At 32.7% G+C, this 8,043-nt stretch overlaps 1 non-coding gene across 1 annotated transcript; it reads left to right on the top strand.

The window, feature by feature from the left end:
* Positions 1-7,301: 7,301 nt before the first annotated feature.
* Positions 7,302-7,374, top strand: TRNAS-AGA (transfer RNA serine (anticodon AGA)). Its single transcript has one exon. It is a non-coding gene; the product is annotated as a tRNA-Ser (tRNA).
* The last annotated feature ends 669 nt before the right edge of the window (positions 7,375-8,043 follow it).

Genomic DNA, 8,043 nt, shown 5'->3' with positions numbered 1-8,043 from the left:
GTGTTTCTTCTAATGCAACTTAAGCATTTTTCTAGAGATTTTCGCTCTTTTTCAAATGAGGCGTTTTTTATTAAATATTTTCGCCATTAATTACTAACTTCTTGTCATCTTGGTACAAGCAAGCGTTTGAAATTCTCAGTCCAGGCATTGTTGTTACGGAGTATAAATAGAGTATTGTAGGATAATTTGTGAGATTTTCAAGTGAAACTAGGCGAAGCAGTTTTTTTGTTAAGGGAAAGCTTAAGAGGAAGCTTCAAGCCAAACATGTGTATATTTTTGGTTTACCATATTGTAGGTCATAGGCATAAAATCGCTTGACAAACGGAGTCTAGAAACGTTCGATTTCAAGCAAAAAAGTGGTTTTATTTATTTTGTAAATAATTTTACAAGATAGCAAAAAAGTCAATCAATTGAAACTGTCACAGATAATCTAAGCTACAATACTGTATTTTTTTTTAAATTGTTTCCTTTACGCGTTCATACATTTCTATTGAAAAAATGTTTTTTTTAGTAGTTTATATTTATATTTTTTACTGAGTAATTTATTTTTTTATTTGTATTCTACTCAAGCGAAGCGATAGGAAAACCTTCAATTTATCTAAAGCATATTTTTTGGTATTAATAATGTACACCAATTCGTTATAAAGATCAATAGAAATGTATGAACGCATAAAAAAACAACTTTAAAAAACACAATATTCTGTCTAAGATTATTTGTAATAGTTTCTATTGATTAATTTGTTTGCTTTCTTATAAAATTGCTTACAAAATAAATTTAAAAAAAACCTTTTACGCTTGTATTCAAGCGTTTCTAGTCTCCGTTTGCCATGCGATTTTAATGCTTATTACATATATTCGGGACGATATAAGGAACACCAAGAATTTATACACTTTTGGCTTGTAGCTTCCTCTTAATGACTTCCTTAAAATATTTTTTTATACGGTTCAATATTTGTTTATTTTATCATTAATGCTTCTTATTTTTTCTGGTAATTTATCAAAGAAATGTTTTCCTTGGTGGGTATAATGGTGCTGGGCAAAAGAAGTGTGTAGTTTAGGGCATGCAAATATATATTTAAGTCTGGTTCGATTTTCAGCTATGAATCAGTATTTATTTTTTTCTTTTAAAATTTGAATAGTTGAATTTTTCATAAATAAGTTTTTAAATGTAGTAACTTTGAATTCTTCGAATACGCGTTCAGTGGGGAAGTCTGAATTATACTTAAATATGATTTTGGAACGAGTAGCTCTCTCAGGTTTATGAAAATTGATGACGTTAGTAAAATAAATATATCTATACTTAAATACTTTTTTTTTGGCCGAGTTGACATGTTTGTGTTCCACCCAAGCGTAGTGTGTTCAATTCCTCGGCTGGCTAAGTCCTCCATCACAACACAAGCAAAATTTTCAGCTTACTGTGATAGTAGTAGGAGATTTTCAAATATTTTCAGGTTATTCGTAACCCGGGAATGTTTGTCTTTCTTTAAAAAAAAAAATCTTCGATCTGAGAGTTTTGATAATTTTGAAAACGTTTGATCAATTTCGCACGAAGGTAGATAAAATTGAGATTTTTTCGGGCACGGAGACACGCCCACAAAACACTTCTATTTGTTTCAGTGTTTTTCTTTTCGGTGTTTTAACCTTTAGCCGATGCTTTCAAAATAATGATGAAGTTTGAGCAAGCTAAGAAAGTTAAAGGTGGGCTAGAACCAAGTGCAGTAATAACGTAGGGTTGTAAAGGATTTTTTGACAAATTATTTATTGTAAAGTTTTTTTAATGAAACGAATTTAAACGTGTTAAAATATTAACAAAAAAATTCAAAAGTTTCTGGAAAAATTCCTGAAAAACTGAAATATTTCAGGAAATTTTGTAAACACTGAAAATATTTTTTTTGTTATTTTCGTATGGCGTCTTTTTTTTCCTCAGAGCCTCCACACAGAAGAAGAATGGCCTATTCTATCTTTGGGGATACTGTAGTGTGCATAGCGGTCTTTTTTAAGAAACAAGTATGAGGTCAGTATATCCAGGCGTGACGGATGTGTGAATCCATTTATCCTACTCCCCTACTGATGGATCGATAGATTCCTGTCGAAGAGGTCAAAGCGGTTCCGATCCGGTCTGCCAAGCAGTAGACGAGCAGATGCCAAGACCTATAAAAACCTCACCCATGAACCCGGGCACCCCTGCTAAGTCTCTAAACGTAGAAAACCACTTGGGGTGACAATTGGCAGATGTGTTGGTTATCCAATTGATAGTTTAATGCAGTTGTCTCAGTTTTACACAATATTATTCAAAATCGGATTTTGACAGTAATTTTCCACTTATTTTGAACGACAGTGTGCAAAATTTCATCAAAATTCCGCTTCAAAGGGTAGAAAAAAACCTCATGTAAGCAGTGCCTTTCTCTTGTTTTAAAGGTCAAGTGTGCAAAATTTCATCAATCTCGAAATAAAACTGTAGATTTGAAAATAAACCCACACTGGGAAACTCTTCTTTACATTTTTGTATACAGATAGAATTAATATGTTTGTTTACAGATTGAATTAATTTTTTTGTATAGAGATAGAAATCATTTTTTTAATAAAATATTGTAATGCACAAGTACTTAGAAAATCAGAAAAAAACAGGCTTATTTGTTCGTTTTTCTGAATCATATGGTCCCACTGAAATCATTCTGTGTCTATTTTAATAAAAATGTATCTCATGGCCCAAGGGTTGTGGCGCGCATATTTTAAAAATAGACCAATTTCTGTTTCTTATTAGTGAGCTTACATCATCGAACGGGGAGGAGAAAATTCATTCTACGCGACCAAAGAATCAATCATAACTCTGCAACGGAAAGGGGGAAAAGAGTTATTCGTGCGTCGTCGTGTAGGTCTTGAGGTGCTCTAAAAAATTAAATGACGAACAAAAGACCTTGGTGATGGCCTGGATTGTAAGCCACACAGACCATCAGGGAATAATTAATTCCCTACGAAAAAATGGGTTGATTAGAAAAATTCACTCTGCAGGCAGCGTAACAAATTATCATCCAGCCACCAAATACATAAAACAGTGAACTCACCGAATATATCAGTCGCATTGAGTTTGGCAGCAATACCTTATGCTCAAGGTTAATTTCAGATGAATCCAGCTGCTTAATGCACAGATGACTGAATTTCACTGTCACTTACCTGCAGAGCAAAATCTATACAATAACTGACCAGAGATGTCTATCCTGTCCACTTTTTTTATTTATTTTTAAATTTTAACTTATTTCTATTACATTAAGGACACTTTACAATACATCTAAAACTTACGGCCGCTGTTCCCAATCCTAATAATCAAATTCTAAGCGAATCACCACTGCACTACGTAATTCCAATACACAATAATTGCTTAAGCAAGCCGCCCAGTCTTAAGCCAGCCGGACAGTTGGATTAGCCATAAGCAATATTTAAGTAAAAAAATAGTTACAAAGTGTTGACAGAGTGAAAAAATACCGCGAATCAATGATCAAATGTCACTCTGACAATTGACAGTCGCGCTCCTTTCAGTTTTTTGTGTTGCATTTGTCATTATAATTTTGTGTGAAGATCTTCGCACGCTTTGCTTTGATCTCCATTTTAAAGTTTGTTTCTATCGCACGGAGAAAAAACTTACGTCGATCTGTCAAATCAAATGGGAAGTCCCGATTGTGGCATCACGTTCAAGTTGTCACTTTATTTTTAATATATTATAAACGTTAGTTTAAAAAATATGAAATACCAGTTTATGAATAACGGTATTTAAAAGAAGTAATGTGTATTAATAAGAGCTACAATAATTAACTCTTTAATATTAATTTAACATAGAAAGTTTTTAATTTGATGTCATTTTATTGTCTATGGTAATGTGCGGTAGTGTGTGGGGCTACTTAAGATTTTCAAAGATAAAATGATTGGGAACAACGCAAATCGAACGTTCCCTACAAAATGCTTAAAAATCGCTTGGCTGAGCAAAAACAAAGATTTGAACTTAGATAACGATTAAAATGTTGGGAACAGCGGCCGTAATTCTTTATAGTATTAAGGCATTACCCAAGGCTTTTAACTTCTTTAACATCTGTCGGTAGTTCATTCAAAATCTTAAAACCTTTAAAATAGAGTTTATTTTGGGTTCCCGACAAATTTGTTATCGAAGTCTAAAATCTCCACAGCTTCTCGTGGGGTATTCAGGTATTTAGAAATTAAAATTAACATTCTCAAACGTGTATTTTGGGAGTATCTTATTTATAAGCTTAAATATAGATATTATGGTATTGTAAATTATTCGTTGTCTCACAGTTAACACACCTAGTTTTTTTAGTAAAATAATTATATTACAATACCTACTACAATTCAATACTTCTCGCATGATTCTATTTTGAATTATTTGCAATTTATTTATCTGTGTTTGATTACATAAAAATGGGACACTAGAGCAGTAATTTAAATGATAATAATGGCAGTGTAAGTTTTCCTGCATGTTAATGCACAACCCTAGCCGATGATTTTCAATCGTTTGAATTGTTTTTTCCAAAATATCGACTAAACAACAACCATGTCATGATAACGAAAAGATGCACAAGGTTATATTTGACCTACTGACCTACTAAATAGATAAAATGTTTCCACAATGTTTTCACGATAAATATACTATCCCACCTTCCTTTCTCGTTTTCCTACTCTCCCAATTGCCTTCAGGCTCGCGATATTTATAAATAAAATTCTACTGACTCCAGATGGTTGGGAGCAGTTGGGACTCTTGTGTGGTAATCCCACAAAACACGGAAAGGACAATTAAAATAGTATTTATGCATAATTAAATAAAAATATTACCATTTATTATGTCGGCTACTGGCATTATACCTATCTCTCTCATTCAAAATTTAGGCGTATTAGATCTATCAAAGAATTTATATATAAAAATGCAAAAATCAGTCATTTTAAATACACGCAGGATTACGAAAGATTTTTAAAATATTTATATTGAGGGATCAGTGGGATTTATAGGTCCAATTAGAAGTTCTAACGAATCGAACCCTCTGATGTGAAAATATCTGGAGTCGGTGAATTATTTTCCCATTTGATCTCTGGTGAGTTGACGTGTTGTTCTTGTATTGTTTTGTATTTATTTTGCTTATATTGCACTTGCATAATGTAGATTGACTAGATGATCATTTGTGGAAAAGTGTGTGGAAGGGTTTAGTTTTTCCTGTGGGGAAGATTTAATCCGGACATAAAGTCGAAAAAAATTAAAGGTTTAGTTAGGTACTTAATCGATATTATTTAAGGAATCGTGACAAATTTCATCTTGAGTTATTTAATAACAAAATTGTACTTATATACAGGTGTTAAGGGATGTATTTGACTTATTTTATCCGGTGATTTCTCACATTATTTGTAGTAAAAACTGAAACTTTAGATTTCAGTGACTTTTTTATTTATTCAAATTAATATTTTTTACTCCAAATAAAGTCAGGAATCACTGATTAAAATAAGTCAATTTAATATTAAATTGTCGTTGATATCTTTATTATTTAAATTGTCATTGATATTTTTTATTAAACTGTCGTTGATATCGTTATTATTTAAATTCTTATTATTATTTAAATATTCGATGATATCTTTATTATTTAAATTTTCTTTGATATTGTTATAATTAAAACTGGCGTATCTTTGTTATTTAAACTGACGTTGGTATATTTATTATTTAAATTAGGTTTATCAATATAGATAGGTACTTAGTTGACATTATTTAAGAAATCAGGAAAACATTTATCTTAAGTTATTTAATAACAAAATCGTACATATATACACGGTGTTAAGAGATTAACTTGACTAATTTTAACCGGTGATTTCTGGCACTATTTAAAAACGAAACATATGTTTCACTCCAAATAAAGTCAGGAATCACTGGCTAAAATAAGTAATTATTAAATATATAATACAGGGCGAAGCCGGGGACTTCAGCGAGTATTTTTAAAAATCTATTAGAGTTTTACTAGCTGCGTACTTGATCAGACCATGAAATGGAAAAAAAATACCGTATCGAAGAAACGGTTCCGAAATGTATTTTTCAACAAAAGAAAGCTTTGCGTCTAACATGGTTATTAATTACGCCAACAACTTTGCGTGAGACACGAACATTGCTTTCAGTAGTACTCTGTGGTGGCACTACTGGGTGCAGGGATTGACAACTTTCTACTGAAAAGTGCCAAAAAAACTAGCACCATACCGCACAACCTATAAATTAGTTCGTATAATTATTTATTTATTTTTATTGGCATTCAACATCATTAAACATGAAGATAAGCTAACTAACTAACTAACCATCACGCCGTTTCCTGCAGGGGTAGGCAGATAGGACGGACACTTGTTATGTCTCTGCTTTACTATACAAATTTAGTGTTGGAAACTCTTATGAAAAGTAAAAGGTTCTATTTGTAATTGTGTTTATTTACGCACAATAAATAGGTCTGGATTTAACCACACTGTTAATTACCCGAAGGTTGGTAATTCTCTCTTTCTAGAAGCTTGAAGTCTGTCAATAATATCCCACAGGCAATTGCTACACTCTAGCGACATCTGTCGGACTCTGGAGTAAATTTTAAGACTGGTGCCATCTATCGCTTGAATACCAAACTCATAACCAAACATCACATCCTCCCCGCCCTAATCTAAAACGATAGGCTACAAACATTACAATAAATCATTATCACAAGTGATGCTATACAAACAAATAAATAAGATTTTAAATATTTCACTTTAACACGATTTTACATTCTAAATTCAACAACAAAAGACATGAGTTTAAATATTTTATCTTAATTATTTTTTTTTTGGTAAACTAATGTTTAAGACAAGATTTTTTATGCATAGCACAAAGGGTAACAATTATTTTACAAGCAATAATTATTAGCCTGAAACACTCATCCACATTGAAAAATCTCCTGATAAAAGATACATGACCCCAACGGGACTTGAACCCAATTGTTAAAATAAAATTGAAATAATTTGAAATAAGTTGAAATAATTGTTACCATTTGTGCTATGCATAAAAAATCTTGTCTTAAACATTAGTTTACCAAAAAAATAATAATTAATATTTGACAAGTTCTAGTATCTTCACCAAAAATGTAGACAATTTGTCTCGACGCCATCTAGTGAGAGAGTTAGCACTTACAATTCCTTTCTCATATAAAATAAAGTTGGTTGTTTTCAGGTGAAAAAATGTAACAAGCAGTAATTGTTGAATGAAACACTAGTATATATTGAATTATTTCGCGGATAAGAGATAAGCCGCCATAGCTCAGTGGTCAGAGCTGTCGACCAGAAATCGAAAGGACACGGGTTCAAGTCCCGTTGGCGTCATGTATCTTTTATCAGGAGATTTTTCAATGTGGATGAGTGTTTCAGGCTAATAATTATTGCTTGTAAAATAATTTTATCTTAAGTATTTGTGTTTCTCTGGGAGGGACCTTCAGGACGCCTTGAGCGAAGTCTTCTGTCCCATGGTCTTGGTTGAGTACTAGGCTGCTCTCGATCTTCCATCGGTAATCTGAAATCAAGAGAACTCCACGTTGGTCCCTTCAACAAATCTGAGATCCTCAACTTGTCTGAAGCATATTTCGTGACATCAGACGCGACGGGTAGGCCTTTTTCTCCACTCTCCTCTTCCCAACTGACACAATTCAAATGCATTCATTGTCTCTTCCTTTTTCTGACTCTCAAGTATCTGATTCTCTCTCGTGTAATCCCCGACTTCTGCTATCATTCAGATTTGCATCGTATATTCTCCTTACACTCCTCTCTTCGCTCATGTCCAAACCATCTAAGCTTCCTTTACGCTTACATCATTCTTGCACTCTTTATGGTACTCCACATTTCTCACACGATCATACGCCTCGGGGATCTTATTTCTAGAGCATTCAGTCTACTTTCATTATTTTTCTGCCAGTTCCATGCCTCATTTTCATGTATCAGGGTAGTTACCAGCACTCCATTGTGAATTTCTGCATATAATGCTGACACCAACTGCGT

Source organism: Hesperophylax consimilis, chromosome 17 (assembly GCF_061612785.1).
Source record: "Hesperophylax consimilis isolate HC1 chromosome 17, BYU_Hcon_1.0, whole genome shotgun sequence".
Taxonomy (NCBI): Eukaryota; Metazoa; Arthropoda; class Insecta; order Trichoptera; family Limnephilidae; genus Hesperophylax; species Hesperophylax consimilis.
This window is presented reverse-complemented; position numbering and strand designations above follow the sequence as displayed.